Raw genomic sequence first — 20,565 nt, 5'->3', positions numbered from 1 at the left:
TGTGGAAACTGTCTGACCTCGCAGCATTAGGATTCATTCATCGACTGTAGGCGGGTGCTTTTTTTATTTAACCAATCGCTGCTGTTTGGTTGTGACGTCTGTAATGCGCCGCTAACGGGGTTAACTGGTATATTAAGCTTTTCCCAAATCCCGTAGGAAGAAGGACAATAACGTCTTTCCCCTTGATAAAATTCACCAAACATTCTCTTTGTTCCAACTTTAAACTCTCGATCTTGGTTGACAACACAGAATGTCTGTCTCTTCTCTGATTGGCTGGTGCCCAAACTCACACGTCCGGGGCTTTTGCAAAGCGTCTTGTGTATTCTGATTCTTGACCTAGTTGCCTGAGAGAAATCAAATTGAGTGGAGGCACTAGGTGGCACCAGCCTGATTAGATTATTTACTCTACACCAGGCATGTCCAAATTACGACCCGTGGGCCAAACGCGGCCCTCGGACAAATTTTCTTGGCCCTCAGGCTTCCAGGTGACTTGACCCAAATGACCTTGCATCAATTAAAAATTTACTTTTTACTGCAAGTTTTTTTTAAATCTACCTTGATGAAGCTCATATTGAATATTTAGTGTGTGGTTTTAAGGATTTTAGCAGGAATAAAGACTGATTGTTCATTCTAACGTGTTAAACATGCACATATTTCAATGATTCACTGTATTGAGCATCAGTCTGTGGCCCTCGATCAGTCGTCTGCTTCATCTGTGTTTACATATGTGGCCCTTGATGATAAAAGTTTGGACACCCCTGATCTACACAGAGTGAATAGTGTCCTAAAAGTAGTGATCACTTTTTACTCTGTTGTGGTGCTAATAATGACACTTATTAGAGTGATTTTAATAACACATATAACACTACAGAGAGTAAAAATAACTCTTTGTAAGGATCAAACTGAATCATCATATTTACTCTTGCAGGAGTTAATTTCACTAACTGAGTCGTGTAAATTTCACTTCGCTACTAGATAAATAAAACCACAAATTACAAATATAAATTTAAATGTTCTGCCCCCAGTGGAGAATATTTCTGTTTTGAGTTTATCTATTTTGTCTATCTGTTGTCTGTATCTATTGTTCTAGACCAGGAGAGTCAAACTCATTTTGGTCCGGGAGCCAAATCCAACTTACTTTGATCCAAAGTGTCCGGATCAGAAAACTCATGTCATATAAACCCCAAAAATAACAATAAGTTCAAATATTTGTGCAGAGAAACACAAATCTATTACAGAAATCTTTTTAATTGATGAACTCTTTCTTTTACAAAATATTATAATATTATGAACAACCTGAAACTTTAAGAAAAATGCAATTTCAACACAATGTTTTAACATGAACTTGTCTGTAAACAGGAATAAAGTCCAATTTTTTTGTTGTAAAATCCTGCACTCGGCTCCACTTTTCTCATGTTGGACATTTTTCTGATGAGGGTGTCACGGTCAACAGTCAAAACGATCGTCCTTTAAGAGCGTTTGGAAAGAGACAAGTCTTCATTTGTGCTGCTCTGGTGGGAGGGGCCACGTACAGAGACGCTGGAGACGCTGCTGTGATAAACACCACAGAAAATTAACAAGATTTTAATAGAAAATATAATTAAAATACTTTAGTAGAAAATCAGCCGAGGGCCAGATTAAAGGTCTTGGAGGGCCGGATCTGGCCCCCGGGCCTTATGTTTGACACCTGTGTTCTAGACTTTTCAACTGTTCTGCGACTCTTCTTGCAAGTGTTTAATTAATAGATTAAATAAAACATTGACCTAAAATACAAAATGACAGTAAGGTACGACATACTTGGATGAATCTAATGCTCCACACTTCAGTTGAACATTAAATGGCTTGTAGCCGGCGTCGCCAACCTTTTTCCTCCGGTGAGCTGCTTTTACAAAACAAAAATGTCACAAGAAATTTAGAGCCGCGGCGAGCCTTGGATGAGCCACACTTAGACGTCTGTAAAACATAAACCATTATCCACTTATTGGTGCACAAAGTTAGGCATTAAAATGATACATGTGCAACTGTAAAAGGCATTTAATTCAACAAATTACTTATTCAGCGCAATATGTGTAATCAGAAATCCACTGGCGAGCTTCTTGGAAAGAGGCGGAGAGTTACTGGTAGCTCCTGAATTACAGGTCAGAGATTCCTGGTTTATAGTAACACAACTTGTTCACCGTTAACTCTTTTATAACTTTGTCTGGATGCCGTTGGATCTCAAAAGCACAGAAATGTTTGTCAAAATAGACAGTGTGACAGAAACGGCTTCTGTGTGTGCCTCAGTTTGACGATACACGCATCACGAATTTCGGACTTCCGGTCATCGCGCAATAAATACTGAGAAGGATTTTCCAAAAAAAGTGAGCATCAAATCACCATGTTTGTTTTCCCAGTGGGATGTGACTATTGTCAAAGTCGATCTTTTCAAGTCTTTTGAACCATGTCGCTTTTGTTTCTGGTTCTGATATTGTCATATTTTAGTTTTTGGGATTCGGACATCGTAATTGTGTGGTTGTTGGATCCTAACAGCGGAAAACGGCTCGAGAAACGGGCTTCGGAAGTTTGCAAACTCCATAAGTGCAAAAGTGAATCAGATGTGTGTGACTCAAACCTCCGTTCAAACTGTTTCTCTTCCCAAAGGAATTGAAAAATAGTGAAAGGTGAAGGTGATGGGCAGGATTGATCCACAGGAAGAACCAAAAAGGAAACCTTTGACTGTCTGCCGAGTTTACAGAGAACATTTTTGTATGTGGAGCGCTCGAACTTGGTTACGAATTTAAAAAGTCAACGCCAAAGCGAAAGGCACCAACTGTTCACCAAGAAACACCTTCCACTGCAAAGAGACCAAGACGTGATGTTTCTGTAAAACCACAAGAACAAGAAAGTGCAGCTCAGTCTGTTTGTTTTCTGCTCCTCTACATTAACAAACGGGATTTTGTTTTGTTGGCGTTTCACATTCATAGATGTGTGTGTTCTGGATCCCAGTCAAGAAAAAGTATGAGGTTTGAACGAAACTGTTGTATTAAAAAGTAAATCAAGTTAAAAAAAAAAATATATATATTATTGACCTCTACATTACATCTCGACACACAGATATAAACACTTTTCTGACGAGTTTTCGTGTGTGTTTTGGACTGTGGTTTGGTTCATGACACAGCTGCAGTCATCCACAAATTCACTCTCACTTCTCCTTTTAACATCTGATGAAACACATGATGAGTCATTACGTATTTGGAGTTGTTTTTGTTTTTTCTCTCGACTGACTTAACCGACTTTACTCTCTTACTTGTCTTATTTGTTACAGCTTTTTCTCTTCTAAGCTCTTTTCCAAACTTTTATACCAGGAGAGTCAAACTCACATTGAACAAAACTGGGACTAAGTCGAGGACCAAACGTATAAAAATAAAGGTTTTTTTTTTTTTTACTTTTTATTTTCTTTTTCTTTTTCAAAGGAACATAACAACTTTCCCTGAGACAAGAGTATAAAATATTACTTATACAAATGCACTATACAAATCCCATTAAGTGTGTGGTATATATTATAATGATAAAAAAAAAAAAAAAAAGTTAATCATAATAGCCCTAATACTAAAATAAATAAATTAATTAATTAAGTTAAGTAAATTGAGATTATGCAAGGCTTTGGAGGCAGGAGTCCTACTTGGATATGCAAAAAATGTGAAGAAATGTCCTTTTGGTGTCTTCAGTGTAGGGAGCATCTCAAATACAAAGTGGGAAAAAAACTGAGGCTCTCAAAAAGTACAAAATAATTAAAAGCCTTTAATACCACATGGCAGATAAAGTTAAAATACACCAACGCGTTTCGGCCCTTCGGCTTCATCAGGGCAAACTCCAGATGTTTATCACAGTGCAGATTTAAAGTAATAGGTGCAGGTCACATGTTCACAGTGGGCTGGCCCACAGTCCCCTAGATGCATGATGGGACATGTAGGCCTAACAAACCTTAATTATAGGCTAAACAAATTCAAATACAATAATACAAGACATAAATGGTGCAAATCCCAACAACCAATACATAGATAGATACATTATATGAAAATAGTATAAAATAGTATAAAAAGATACATAGTGTAAGGATATATATAGAGTGCGATAACTCAAAAGTGCTTCAGCTATAGTTTGTATAATATAGTTAAGGGTTAGTCTTAAATAATTTCATGAAGACAGGGATATAGAACAAGGATCGATTACACATTTAAAGCTTGTAGTTTTAAAGGAAAGAGGAGAAATCTAACTCTCCACTGAGTCCTGGAAGACTGTGTGGCCTTGAGAGTGTAGATCCAGTCGGTTTCTCTCTGTAATAGTTTTTTCAGTCTGTCTCCTCCTCTTATTGTTTCTTTAATATGTTCAATTGCACAGACTTTTAGGCTTTTACAGCTGCCATGGTTGGCTTCTTTGTAATGCACGGCCACAGGATACAGGGGGTTATATGTCCTTATAGCCTGTTTATGTTCAGCCAGTCTGTTTTTCAGATTTGTGTTTTGTTCGGCCTACGTAAAAACGACCACATGGGCATTCAAGTCTGTATACTCATAGGTAGTGTTACATTAATGAATGTTCTAAATATAAAAACTTTGACCTGAGTTAATGTCCATGAATAAGTTCGTCTGTTGTACATGTTCACAAAAGGTGCAGTTACCAAAATCTGTAACAACCAGCCTTAGTGTCCAACCATGTCTTTTGTTTCAAAGGAGGGAGATAACTGTTCACTCGTCGATCACTGAGCGTTGGCTTTTCTAAAGGTGATGGTGGGCGTCTCTGGGAGAGCATCTCTTAAGGTGCTGTCGCTTCTTAATATACTCCAGTTCTGTTTGATTATTTGTTTGATTCGGTTTGCTTCAGACTGCCATATTCAGTTACAAAATACACTTGATTAGTACTCTCACATTTTTCTTTGGTTTCTGAGTCAATAGTTCTTCTCAGATTAAGACTTTTGGCTTGGTTGTAAACTGAAGACAAAGTACTGTCTGTTTAGCCTCTGTTTTTGAATCTACAGCTCATATCTTATGCTCAAGACTAACTATATTATACAAACTATAGCTGAAGCACTTTTGAGTTATCGCTCTACATATATCCTTACACTATGTATCTTTTTATACTATTTTATACTATTTTCATATAATGTATCTTTCTATGTATTGGTTGTTGGGATTTGCACCATTTATGTCTTGTATTATTGTATTTGAATTTGTTTAGCCTATAATTAAGGTTTGTTAGGCCTACATGTCCCATCATGCACCAGGGGACTGTGAACATGTGACCTACACCTATGACTTTAAATCTGCACTGTGATAAACATCTGGAGTTTGCCCTGATGAAGCCGAAGGGCCGAAACGCGTTGGCGTATTTTAACTTTATCTGCCATGTGCTATTAAAGGCTTTTAATTATTTTGTACTTTTTGAGTGCCTCAGTTTTTTTCCCACTTTAAATTGAGATTATATTTAAAATTAAATAAATACAATATGTACATACAAAAAAAAAAGTTAATCATAATAGCCCTAATAATAAAATTAATTAATTAAGTTAAGTAAATTGAGATTATATTTAAAAAATTAAATAAATACAATACGTACATACAAAAAAAAGTATATACGTACATACACACACACATATATATATATATATATATATACACACACACACACACACACACACACACACATATATATATATATATATATATATATATATATATATATACACACACACACACACACATATATAATATATATATATATATATATATATATATACACACACACAACACAATATATATATATATATATATATATGCATACAAAAATAAAGGTTTTAAATCACAATTTTAAATAAATAACGTCTCTATAGTCGATTTGTAGTCGGTGAGCAGCTCTAATACAGATTTGATATGATCTCGCAGGACAAATATAATTATATCGTGGGACAAATATTTGGTTTGACATGTTTGTTTTATATGTTATTTATGTGTGTGCACTACCGGTCAACAGCAGACTTTTAGCATTTTTTTTTATTGTGATTCAAGTCGTGCAAGTCCAATGAGTCGCTTGAAATGTACAAAGGTAAAAACTGAACAGACAGAGGTTAAAAAAAAAGATAAAAGAGCAAAACAAAAGTCGAAACTCTGCTAAAACGACCTCAGGAAAAAAGAACAAGATGGTGAAGATTGAAAACATTGCTGCACTATTTTAGATAAGTACAATCTGCTTCATTTTAATCATTTTGTTGATTTTAAGTTTAGCATGGACTTGCCCCTCCTCCGTTACAGAATTTTATTAAAATAAAGACTCTCAGTGGGATGGGAACTAGAGCCACAGTCCGGGGGAACTGTGAGCTCCCAAACAGATACGATTTTTTCTTCTTTCTGCTCCTTTTCATTCATTTCTTGTGTGTCTGATGTTGTGACACTGTCGACGTCTTTTTATGCTTTATGAATGAAATAAATAAACAAGGCACAAAATTTTGAAACATTCTCCCATTATCAATAAGAGAAACTCCAACACGAGACACTTTCAAGTCCTACAGCGGCTAAAGGAAAAACAGACTTGTGGACACTTTTAGTTTATATCTGTCACTTGTTTTTGTTTTTTTTCTGTTAAATTTGTGGTGTTTCTTGCCGAGGGACGACAGATGGAAATGAGCATTTTTGTTATAATCCGTCATATTTACTCTGCAGTGACGTAGATGTTCATTAATCTGCACTGTCCCTGTTCAATAAATAAATAAATAAATAAACGTGGAGTGTCCAGCAGCAGCACAGTGTCCAGACTTCAACCCATCCAGCTGGTTTGGGGAGCAGAAGAGTGAAGCAACCGACAAGTGTCACACATTTCTGGGAACAACAGACAACAACACACGTGGGAAGAACTTTCTGAAGAATATTTGATTTCTGTTGTAGAAAGAAAGAGTCACGAGTTTGTTCAGCTGTTTTATCTGCCAAAGGTGGACACTTTCATGAGTCAAAAGTTCAGAAAACAGTTTAGTCTATAAACTTGATTCTGTGATTTATTTATCAACTCAAATTGCTAAAGATTTTTATGCTTTCTTTTCAGAGTGGAATGACACAACAAACTGAATCATTTTTAGTCAAATACTGGGAAAAGTGTGTTGTAAAACTTATATATATAACATATACATGTATTTATTGATATATATTTTTATAAATGTATGTTTTGGAATTTTAAACATTAAAAAATAATCCCCACAATTGTTACACACGTGCAGACACATAAAAGTGAGTTGTACAGTTGTAGGGAGTATTATCTGTTATAAGAGTGAGTTGTTGTACAGTTGTAGGGAGTATTATCTGTTTATAAAAGTGAGTTGTACAGTTGTAGGGAGTATTATCTGTTCCATAAAAGTGAGTTGTACAGTTGTAGGGAGTATTATCTGTTACATAAAGTGAATTGTTGTACAGTTGTAGGGAGTATTATCTGTTACATAAGGGTGAGTTGTAAAGTTGTAGGGAGTATTATCTGTTACATAAAAGTGAGTTGTACAGTTGTAGGGAGTATTTCTGTTACATAAAAATAAGTTGTACAGTTGTAGGGAGTATTATCTGTTACATAAGAGTGAGTTGTACAGTTGTAGGGAGTATTTTCTGTTACATAAGAGTGAGTTGTACAGTTGTAGGGAGTATTATCTGTTACATAAGAGTGAGTTGTACAGTTGTAGGAGTATATCTGTTACATAAGGGTGAGTTGTACAGTTGTAGGAGTATTTTCTGTTACATAAAAGTAAGTTGTACAGTTGTAGGGAGTATTTTCTGTTACATAAGAAGTGAGTTGTACAGTTGTAGGGAGTATTATCTGTTCCATAAGAGTGAAGTTGTACAGTTGTAGGGAGTATTATCTGTTACATAAAAGTGAGTTGTACAGTTGTAGGAGTATTATCTGTTATATACAAGTGAATTGTTGTACAGTTGTAGGGAGTATTATCTGTTCCATAAAAGTGAGTTGTACAGTTGTAGGGAGTATTATCTGTTACATAAGAGTGAGTTGTACAGTTGTAGGGAGTATTATCTGTTACATAAAAGTGAGTTGTACAGTTGTAGGGAGTATTATCTGTTACATAAAAGTGAGTTGTACAGTTGTAGGAGTATTATCTGTACAGTTGTACAGTTGTAGGGAGTATTATCTGTTACATAAGAGTGAGTTGTACAGTTGTAGGGAGTATTATCTGTTCCAGTGTGGTAGTAGTTTTTTTTCAGTTCCTTTTCCCAAGCAGATTTGAGACGATCTGTCAATGTGGTTGTGAAAAAGAAACAGTCGGCATGTTTGAAATGAGTTTTTTTACTTGTGGATGGTAAATTTAAAGTTTTTGGTAATGGATTTTTTTCGTTTTATAGTTTTAAATTTGGCAGGTTGGAACAAACTGGATTGGGAGAGATTGTATTTTTACCTGAAGATCCTAACCATAAAGATCGAGGTGGATGTGGATTTATTATTATTATTATTTTGTCTTTGTTGTTTTTTTTTTGTTTTTTTTGGGGCATAGTATTTTAATGACTTATTATTATTTCTTACAACTAAACTGTGGTTTATCCATTAATAGTAGAAGCAGAGAAAATAATGATGTGGTTTAGTGAGTGCAGTTCCTACTGTGACCACACGGGGGCCACACTGAAACGTTTCCCATTTGTCAGTAGGTCAATGCTTTCATGTTTAATGCCCAGTAATATTTATTTTTTTTTTGAAACACTAAATATTATGAGAGGATACATCATCTCATTTGAAAATTCAAAAAGAAGGAAAAAAATAAATAAAAAAGAAAGTGGGAACAACTAGAACTGGAATTAAAACACGCAGAAGAAAAGCAAATACAATCCTCGCTCAGTCTGACTGTAAGATTCTCCTTCAAGAGGAAATTTGCAGCAAATTTTATTAAAGAACAAACAAAAAAACTCAGAACTTTCTCTGAAGGCAGCTGAAAAGTGATCAAATCAAGGCTGCTATTTACGTAAGATCCATTCAAAAACACGAGAAATACTCATAGATCCAGAAAATATCAACAGTGTTTCAAAGATTTTGATCTAGATTAATGTTATAGATTTATATTATATTATATTATATTAATTTATTTATTTATTTAAATCTAGTTTTCGATCTGATAACAGTGTGATCTGCAGCAATCTGGCTAAATAGCAAAATGTGTTCTTCTTTTTATTGTGTAATGAGTTCTGTTTTATTAAAATGCATTTTACTGCTTAAATAAAGTTCGTAAAAACCAAAAGTTGCAGTGCACTGTGGGCAATTTGCTGCGCTCTGTGTCGGCCATGTGTCATGAGTCTATAATCTACGGTTTTGATTTTCTGAAATGACTGACAAAAAAATGTAACTTTTTCATGATATTCAAATTTTTATAGATTACCCACATAAATATTTAAATGTACAGATTGAATAGTCTTGAATGACACAGTCAGTTTGTGCTCTCGTGCCTTTAATATGGTTCCAGAACACAAATGCAACACAAACTAGAAAAGCAGTCAGAGAGCGCAGACCTCCGCCAAGGACTACCCCCATTTTTTATATAAATTGCCTTAGTCTTCTGGATCAGATCCGGATCAGCCTTTGGAATATGAAAGAGGATCCCATTGTCCATCCCTGAGTCAAATTTCATGGGGTTTGGTCAATAATTAACCCAGATATTGAGAAACAAAATTTTTGGCCCCATTTACCACAATGTTAACTAAAATTTCAAAGTGATCCAGAATCCAGGATTTCTTCCGGATCAGCCCCAAAATGAAATCAGTTCTTCCTTTTCACATTTCCAACAAATCCTGAAAATTTCATCAAAATCGGTCCATAACTTTTTGAGTTATGTTGCTAACAGACAAACAAACAAACAAACAAACAAACAAACAGACAAACGCCGACAAAAACAAACCTCCTTGGCAGAGGTAATAATCAGGAGGTTCTCTGCTGTGTAGTGTTTTAATGTCACCACTAGATGGCAGCATTTTCTTGGATAATGCCTTTTACAATGTGTCTCTATTTACGTGACATTTGTGTTGAAGTTTGTCCTGGATGATAAACAAATCAGTCTCTAGTTATAAAATAATCTAATCCAGGTTTGTTAATGATTTATTAAAAACAATATGTCTACAAACTTTCTCTAGAGAATTAATAAAAGTGCACTGTGACCTGTTTATGTCATTTTTCAAAGTATTATATCTGTATTTGATCTAAACAAATATAATTTTCAAGTCATTTTTAAATAAAAAATATTCTCTCTCATCTTAAAACAGTTATTGTAAAATAAATTATACTGATAACCACAATCACGTTTTTGTTGTTGTGTTGTAGACAGTGTTGGGAGTAACAGATTACATGTACCGGAGTTAAGTAATCAGAGTACAAATTATGAGTAACTGTATTCAGTTACAGTTACTGTTTCAGTGAGTGGTAATTGGATTACAGTTACTTTGTTGAAATAAATGGATTACACGGCGGGATTTTCCTGTTTTCACATTTTGGGTCTATATCCCTTTTTTTTTTCTTCGTAATTCCTCTCATTGCCGGACACTAAACCAGGTCTAAACCAGGACTAAACCAGGTCTAAAACCAGGTCTAAACCAGGTCTAAAACCAGGTCTAAACCAGGTCTAAACCAGGTCTAAAACCAGGTCTAAACCAGGTCTAAATCAGGACTAAAACCAGGACTAAACTAGATCTAAACCAGGACTAAACCAGGACTAAACCAGGTCTAAAACCAGGTCTAAACCAGGTCTAAAACCAGGTCTAACCAGGGTCTAAATCAGGACTAAAACCAGGGACTAAACTAGATCTAAACCAGGACTAAAACCAGGTCTAAACCAGGTCTAACCAGTCTAAACCACTGTCTAAACCAGGACTAAAAACCAGGTCTAAACCAGGACTAAATCAGAACTAAACCAGGTCTAAACCAGGTCTAAAACCATGTCTAAACTAGATCTAAACCAGGACTAAAGCAGGACTAAAACCAGGTCTAACCCAGGTCTAAACCAGGACTAAACCAGGTCTAAATCAGCCAACTCAATGAACAACATTAAAACGTGGTACAAAGTTAAATTGTGCGTAATTCCCCGGTTTAAGCTTCACAATGATCAGACACACTGTAAAATGTACCATAAAAATATTTATTGACATGACAATCCTCATCAAAAATATCACACGAACACCTTTTCCAAATCCTGAACGTCCGACGCCACCGTGATGAAGTCTGAACACCACATTCTTACACCTGATATGTGTTTATGTCCCTCACAGACACAAAGGAGAACTGTTGGACTCGAGGTACGTCAGGAGGCACCGAGTCAGGACACTGGCCAAAAACACAGCTCTGACCAGGGCTGCACAAACACTCAAGTCACTAATCGAGTCGGAGCAGAGTCATTTTCAACGATAAATCACTGGACTTTCTTTTATATCCTCCTGAAACCCGGACTATTCGTTTGTGTCCACTACAGTGGACGCTGAGTCTATTTCTGTATTTTGAAGTGTTTTGAGATATATTCACTAAAACCAGGTCTAAACCAGGTCTAAACCAGGACTAAAACCAGGTCTAAACAAGGACTAAAACCAGGTCTAAACAAGGACTAAAACCAGGTCTAAACCAGGACTAAAACCAGGTCTAAACCAGGACTAAAACCAGGATTAAACCAAGTCTAAACCAGGACTAAATCATGACTAAATCAGGTCTAAACCAGGTCTAAAACCAGGACTAAAAACCAGGACTAAACCAAGTCTAAACCAGGACTAAATCAACTAAATCAGGTCTAAACCAGGTCTAAACCAGGATTAAACCAGAAGTAAATCAGGTCTAAACCAGGTCTAAACCAGGACTAAATCATGACTAAATCAGGTCTAAACCAAGTCTAAACCAGGACTAAATCAGAACTAAATCAGATCTAAACCAGGACTAAATCCAGGTCTAAACCAAGACTAAAACCAGGTCTAAAATAGATCTAAACCAGGTGTAAACCAGGACTAAAACAGGACTAAACCCAGGACTAAAACCGGGTCTAAACTAGATCTAAACCAGGTCTAAACCAAGACTAAAACCAGGTCTAAACTAGATCTAAACCAGGTCTAAACTAGGTGTAAACCAGGACTAAACCAGGACTAAAACCAGGTCTAAACTAGATCTAAACCAGGTCTAAAACTAGGTGTAAACCAGGACTAAAACCAGGTCTAAAACTAGATCTAAACCAGGTCTAAACTAGGTGTAAACCAGGACTAAAACCAGGTCTAAACTAGATCTAAACCAGGTCTAAACTAGGTGTAAACCAGGACTAAACCAGGACTCTAACCAAACCCTTAACTATGGCCTCAGGTAGGACCAAAACTAGGAATTGAACATGGTCTAAACCAGGTGAAAACCAGGAAATCAAAAACCAGGTCTAAACCAGGACTAAAACCAGCACAATGATTAAAAAAAAAAAAAAGAAGAAATAGAAGAACAAATTAAAAGTGCGACTTTCTGAGGTGACTGTGAAAGTTTGTCAGTTTTTTAACTTCACATGTCCCCGGCGTCCACTCCAGAGGACATGTTATAAAATTATAAATAAAAATAAAATTAACAAGATGTAAATCCTGAAGTATTCATTTACGGGTACCTCGAAATCCAAAGAAAATCACAAAAATATAAATATTGCAATACACTTTTTTCCTTCGGGTCGCAGGAGGATATTATCACTATGTGGTTTTATATCTGTGATCTTTCTAAAGATTCAGGAAAGGTTCATTTCTGTCGTGCGAGTTCGAGACACTTGCTCCGATGAGGATCTGATTTCAATATTTCAAAATTTACTCTCAGTTAGTGTCTGATTTTCGATCCTTTTGACAACAATACCAAGGAATTCTACTTTTTCGTAATCGTCCAAAGTTGTGCAGCCCCAGCTCAGGCGCCACTTCACCGTAAGGCGGCGTTCACAGTTACATTACGAAAAAACAATGACTTGACTCATGACATAATTTATGACAAGTTTACCGGGATTTTGTAAAAAAAAACCAAAAAACATTCAGGGCAGTTTAAGTCTGGGCAAAGATTGTTTTGAGTTTGTCTCTGGGTAAAAACACGAGCCCTGATTCCTGCTCCAGTCCCTGTGGTGAAAGGAAAGGCATCTGGCATAAAAATAAATCACGACATGACAGGTTCACGCTCATGAAACTGTGCAACATAATCTGATTTTCCAGACTGTTTTAGTCCAGGTTTAGTCCAGGTTTAGTCCTTACTGGGAAAATAGCCTGGGATATTAGAGGGAAGATGACATTTTTCGTCTTAACAGGTTCGCTAGACGGTTTCAATTTGTGGAAACCGTCTGACCTCGCAGTGTTAGGATTCGGTCGCTCGACTGTAGGCGGGTATTTTTTTTTTATTTAACTAATCGCTGCTGTTTGGTTGTGACGTATGTAATGCGCCGGAACGCTCAGTGGAGTCCAAGTAATTTCTGGCAGAGGTTGAACATGTCTGTCAACGATCATTGTCTTTCTGCGAGATGAACTTGTGAATTAAAGATGCGATAAAAAATGCAAAGTTTGTATTTGACAAAGGAAGTCCAAAGGAAGAGAGCGTCTGCAGTCTGCTGTCGATACTTGGGTTGTGTGAAGAATCCCTCAGTCGTCCAAGTAGAATCCACGGCGAGGAGAAAATTCAGTTTGTCGACTGGACAAAGGTTAGTTTGGTTGAAGACGTTTCTCAGCTCGTCCAAGCTGCTCCTTCAGTTCTGGTCAGACGCTGGTGGACACTTCCTTATATCTGTCTGCAGGGAGGAGCTAACGACACTGAAACTACTCTGAAACTAACACACACACTTGTTTACAGTTTCTGTTTGTTAGTTCGGCCTATTGACCTGTGCAGGGTGTGAGGTCTAATTAACAGAACAGTTCATGTCCATAATGGAGCTTCCACACCTCTGGACCTGACCTGGATACACCTGTTGTTCTCTTGTTTGTTTTGTTTTAGGTTTGAGGATGGAGTTGTAAATAGGAGATAGATGGTGTCTGAGTCTCCATTTTTGTTTAGAGAAGGATTCTCTTTCTTAACAAAAATAGCTTCTTTCACTCTCCTCTTAAACCAGTTCTTTCCTCTGGCTAAAATCTGTACGTCGCTGTCCTCAAACGAGCGGCTCGTGGCTTTTAAGTGGAGATGTACAGCAGACTGAGGTCCTGTGTTGCTCTCTCCTCTGTGTTGGTTCATCCTCTTGTGAAGTGTCTGTTTAGTTTCTCACTTCAGTCTTCACTGCACTGAATGGAGGAGACCACATTGTTTTGTTTGTGTCTCGGTGTTTTGTCCTTTGGTTGGACCAGTTTCTGTCTTAGAGTTCGTAGGTTTGAAATGGACCTCAAGTTGTCTGAAAATCCTCTGTAGTTTTTCAGAAACACCATGAAACACCAGAAACTACAGAGGATTTTCAGACAACATCAGCGAAACATCTTCAACCAAACTAACTTTTGTCTAGTCGACAAACTGAATTTTCTCCTCACTATACTTTGGTCGATTCATTTCTTCACTGATTGGTTGGTACGCGGTCGACAACTTCCGAGGTTGTTGCAAACCGTCTAGTGTATTTCGATTCCTGGAGAGAAATGAAATTGAGTGGAGGCAGTAGGTGGGGCCAGCCTGGCTTACATACTGTGGCTTTAAATCCAACAATGTCCCAAATGTCGCAAATTCTCTCTCAGATCCACTAGGGATGGTACGATATGGGTTTTTTGAGCCAATGCCGATAAGTAGTGACGGGCAAATGAGACGGAGCTCCGGAGCGCGTCTCGTTCTTTCTGAAACAAATTTCTCTAAAGCTCTGCCTCAGAGCTCGTCTCGCAGCAGCCGCTCACGTGACCAAAGTTTGGAAGTGTCGGTCTGCTGCTTCGCTCCAATGTATCGAAGCGTTTCATTGGCTCGGCGAATGTTCCGCTCTGCGATTGGTTCAGAGCTTCAGAGTGTTCAGCGCACGTCTGTGGTTTGACGAAAGCTAAACTGCTACAGTATAAAAGATGCAGCAATATTTGTTAAACATGTTGGGTAGTGAGGAGGATTGTGTGACGTTAGTGGTGATTTTGTCGACTTTTGGCATTTGTTTCATTTTCGATGGCGTCTACAAGTGGAAAAAAGCGATCCATGGTTTGGGATCACTTTGGTCTAATTCCACCGAACAAGGAAAACAATTTTCTTATTTACAGCATGTTGTTTATGTTGCTCTTTACATATTATTTTAAATCATCATTATTATTATTGTTGTTGTTGTTGTTAGGTACGGTGTTGCTCTGCACACAAGTGTTGTCTTATTGTTAAATTTGTCCACTAGAGGTCAGTGTTTCTCCGAGGCCTCAGACACGAGACAATATTGCGACTGAGGTGCTTCACGAGGCTCCGTTCGCCCGTCACTAACAATAAACGATGTTTGCCAATACCAATATCTCTTCTGTAAAAATAATAACAAAATTCATTTCTCTGGGAGTCTGTTCGAAAAAGGACAAACAGGGAATGACACGCGAGCACACGTCCGTAGTGCGGCGCAGTAGAACTTGTGCCTTTGTCCGAGGCGTCAGGTGACTGTCGTGACGGTCGTGTGACGATCAGTCTGATTGATCTGAGCGCGGCTGAACAGCAGCTGATCAGAGACACGTCACAGCAGTCACCTGACATCTGACAACTCTGACCGAGACAAAGTCCTGCCGCGCAAACACGTCACGGAAATAAGCCATTCATCTTTTTACAACATTTGTCTTAGAAGAAAACTCAAAGATTCTACATGGAAAGACAAAAAGACAAAATTTATCTTCTCATAAATACAATTAACAGCTAAATGTTCAATATCGGACTGATAATATCCTCCGATATCGCCGATGATCATCTCTAAATTCTGCCCCAAAACATTCAATAACTTTAGTTTCCTCTTTGTGATAAATAAATGATCCTGTTTAACCTGCCCCAAGTTTTTATTAGTACAAAATAAACAGTGTTGAGGAGTAACAGATTACATGTACCAGAGTAATCAGAGTACAAATTATGAGTAACTGTATTCAGTTACAGTTACTGTTTCAGTGAGTGGTAATTGGATTACAGTTACTTTGTTGAAATAAATGGATTACACAGACGGGATTTTACTGTTTTCAAATTTTGGGCTAAATCCCCCTTTTTTATTTTTATTTATTTTTTTGGTAATTCCACTCATTGCCAGAAACTAAACCAGGTCTAAACCAGGTCTAAACCAGGACTAAACCAGGTATAAACCAGGACTCAACGAGGACTAAACCAGGTCTAAACCAGGTCTAAAGTCAGGACTAAAACCAGGTCTAAACCAGGTCTAAACCAGAACTAAAACCAGATCTAAACTATGTCTAGACCAGGTCTAAACCAGGACTAAAACAAGGTCTAAACCAGGACTAAACCAGGACTAAAGTCAGGTCTAAAACCAGGTTCTAAACCAGGACTAAAACTAGGTCTAAACTAGAGCTAAAACTAGATCTAAACCAGGTCTAAACCAGCACTAAACCAGGACTAAAACAGAACTAAACCAGGACTAAACCAGGATTTAACAGGACTAAATCCTGCTGTGTGGACGTGTTTCTTCTTCTTCTATCAATAATATTTTTAATTTGGTTCAGTAAAGTCTGGACTTTTTATTTTCTTTTATCAAACAAAACATCTTAGGTGAAGATTTCCTCGTTTTTGTTTCTCTACAACAAATCCAAAATAATCCAAAGTATTCAGATTACATTACTCACTTTAAGAAATTTAATGGATTCTGTTACAAACTACATTTTGGGGTGTGTAATCTGTAATCTGTAGGGGATTACATTTTAAAAGTCACCTTCCCGACACTGAAAATAAATCGTGCAATGGTCCATTAAATCGTGGCTATAATCACCTGTCCACTTCACTCATAAACCTTCATTTAAAAAACATACTTGACAAAATGAAGTCTTGTTACAAAACATTCGACAATTGCGTTTTGATGACAGCAGATGAGGTTTCAGCTCGTGCTCTGACGGCGCGGGGAGGCGTGAGCGCGGAGGGAAGACGGTCATTAGAGCCTCATTCACGGCAGAGTAAAAGGCTCGGACACACAGGCTCATTATGGACGGAGCAGGTCCTTCACAACGGACCTTCTAATCAGCTGTGACCGACGCGTCCGCACGAGCCAGAAGAGCCGCTCGACACTGTACACGGAGAAGTTCGTTATTTCATTCACTGCCTGAGATACGTGTTCACTGCTTCTGTTTACTTTACTGAGGCTGAGTCAAAATGGGACTAATTAAAGCAAGTGCGTCTTAAAGAGGAGGACTTCATTTCTGCAAACACAAAGCAGAATTAGATCATCTTATATTGTTTTAAAAATGGTATATTAACCAGGTCTGAACTAGATCTAAACCAGGTCTGAACTAGATCTAAACCAGGTCTGAACTAGATCTAAACCAGGTCTGAACCAGGAAAAACCAGGACTAAACCAGGTCTGAACTAGATCTAAACCAGGACTAAACCAGGTCTAAACTAGATCTAAACCAGGTCTAAACCAGGACTAAAACCAGGTCTAAACCAAAAACCAGGTCTAAACAGGTCTAAAGGTGAACCAGGACTAAAACCAGGTCTAAACCAGGTCTAAACCAGACTAAAACCAGGTCCAAACTAGGACTAAAACCAGGTCTAAACTAGGTCTAACCAGGTCTAAACCAGAAAACCAGACTAAAACCAGGTCTAAAACCAGGTCTAAACCAGGACTAAAAACCAGTCTAAACCAGGTCTAAACCAGGTCTAAAACCAGGTCTAAACCAGGTCTAAAACCAGGTCTAAACCAGGTCTAAACCAGGTCTAAACCAGGACTAAAAAGCAGGTCTAACTAGATCTAAAACCAGGTCTAAACCAAGGACTAAACCAGGACTAAACCAGGTCTAAACCAGGACTAAAACCAGGTCTAAACAGGAAAAACCAGGTCTAAACCAGGTCTAAAACAGGTCTAAACCAGACTAAACAGGGTCTAAACCAGGTCTAAAAACTAAACCAGGTCTAAACCAGGTCTAAAACCAGGTCTAAACCAGGACTAAAAACAGGTCTAAACCAGGTCTAAACCAGGACTAAAACCAGGTCTAAACCAGGTCTAAACCAGTCTAAACCAGGACTAAAACCAGGTCTAAACCAGGTCTAAACCAGGACTAAAAGCAGGTCTAACTAGATCTAAACTAGGTCTAAACCAAGACTAAACCAGGACTAAAACCAGGTCTAAACCAGGACTAAAACCAGGTCTAAACCAGGACTAAAACCAGGTCTAAACCAGGTCTAAACCAGGTCTAAAACCAGGACTAAAACTAGGTCTAAACCAGGTCTAAACTAGATCTTAACCAGGTCTATACCAGGTCTAAACCAGGTCTAAACCAGGACTAAAAGCAGGTCTAAACCAGGTCTAAACCAGGACTAAAACCAGGTCTAAACCAGGTCTAAACCAGGACTTACGGTGGGACGTGCTCCTCCTGAGGGAGACGTCCAGGAGGCATCAGAACAGATCTGTGACCGAGCGCCCGGCCGCCCTGCGGACGAAACTCATTTCCTCTCGTACTTTCGGTCGTCACCCAGAGCTCGTGACCAAAGGTGAGGGGAGGAACGAAGACTGACGGTAAATCGAGAGCTTCACCTTTTGGCTCAGCTCCTCTTCACCACGATGGTCCCACACAGCGACCTGCTCATGTTTTTGTATATTTATGTAAAATTGTCTTATTGGTGCATGGGTGACGTAGACTTGTGGGCGGGGCTTTGTACAGAATCGAGAGGGCCCAGGAGAGATCACAAAATGACTCAAACGTGTGTGGATGATTCTAAAACCTCTTCAGGCAGGTTTTTGATGAGGAAACAATGGTTCTTCAAAAAATGTTTGTGCGTAATCCTCCCTCTTTAATGATGTTCAAATGACTTTGACCTGTAAATCTTGATTTGAGAGCAAATGTAATCAAAATCTACTTCAATCCAATCTACGTAAAAGCCATTTTAGCAATTAATCACCTGTTATTTTTGCAATATTTATCTTATATGAAATGAATTGACCAGATGCCCTTCCTCAACAGCACGAGCCGTCATACTGAGCAAAAAAGATGGATTTCTGTGTCTGGGTGGGATTTCTCCTGGCGTTCTGTTCCCCTCATCAAAACAAAACATCAACACAATCCTCCAGCTCCAGCTAAGGGAGTCCTGACCAAGACCAGTTCCAAACCCGGGCAAAATCTCCACGATATTAAAGATTAAAGAGTTTAGATTAAAAATAGATTAAAAAAAGAAGAACCTTAACCCTAAACTCTAGATGAGAGATGAACCGGAGCAAAAGGGCCCTGGTGCTTCACTCTCATGAAAACTGTGCAACTTAATCTCATTTTCTAGACTTCTAGACTGTTTTAGTCCTGTTTTAGTGCAGGTTTAGTCCAGGTTTAGTCCTTACTGGGAAAAATAGCCTGGGATATGGAGGCTGCTATGGGCTTGGAGAGTGAAGATGACATTTTTTGGCTTAACAGTGACATACTGTGGCTTTAAATCCAGCAACATCCCAAATATTACATTTAAAGATCGTTTAGATTCAAGATAAATTAAAGAAAGAAGAACCTTAACCTTAGCTCTAGATGAGAGTTGAACCAGAGCAAAAGGTCTCTGGTGGGTCACTCTCATGAAACTGTGCAACTTCATCTGATTTTTTAGATTTCTAGACTGTTTTTGTCCTGTTTTAGAACTGTTTTAGTCCAGGTTTTAGTCCAGGTTTAGTCCAGGTTTAGTCCTTACTGGGAAGAATAGCCTGGGATATGAAAGCTGTTACGGGCTTTGAGAGTGAAGATGACATTTTTTTTGCTTAACAGTGACATACTGTGGCTTTAAATCCAGCAACATCCCAAATATTACATTTAAAGATCGTTTAGAACAGGGGTGTCAAACAACTGGCCCATGGGCCGGATCCGACTCTCCAAGACCTTTAATCTGGCCCTCGGCTGATTTTCTACTAAAATATTCTCATCATATTTTCTATTAAAATATTGGTCGTTTTCTGCAGTGCTGAGCATAACAGTGTCTCCAGAGCAGCACAAATGAAGACTTGTCTCTTTCCAAACGCTCTTAAAGGACGATCGTTTTGACTGTTGACCGTGACACCCTCATCAGAAAAATGTCCAACATGAGAAAAGTGGAGCCGAGTGCAGGATTTTACAACAAAAATTGACTTATTCCTGTTTACAGACAAGTTCATGTTAAAACATTGTGTTGAAACTGGATTTTTTTTTTTTTTTTTTTTAAGTTTCAGGTTGTTCATAATAATATAATATTTTGTAAAAGAAAGAGTTCATCAGTTAAAAAAAAGATTTCTGTAATAGATTTGTGTTTCTCTGCACAAATATTTGAACTTATTGTTATTTTTGGGGTTTATATGACATGAGTTTTCTGATCCGGACACTTTTGGATCAAAGTCGGTTGGATACGACCCCCGGACCAAAATGAGTTTGACACTCCTGGTTTAGATTCAAGATAAATTAAAGAAAGAAGAACCTAAATCTTTGCTCTAGATGAGAGTTGAACCAGAGACTTTTCATAGCGCAAACA

The sequence above is a fragment of the Boleophthalmus pectinirostris genome, unplaced genomic scaffold (genome assembly GCF_026225935.1).
Source record: "Boleophthalmus pectinirostris isolate CB_2022bp ecotype Guang Dong unplaced genomic scaffold, ASM2622593v1 HiC_scaffold_10, whole genome shotgun sequence".
Classification (NCBI taxonomy): Eukaryota; Metazoa; Chordata; class Actinopteri; order Gobiiformes; family Gobiidae; genus Boleophthalmus; species Boleophthalmus pectinirostris.
Note: the sequence above shows the minus strand (reverse complement) of the source record.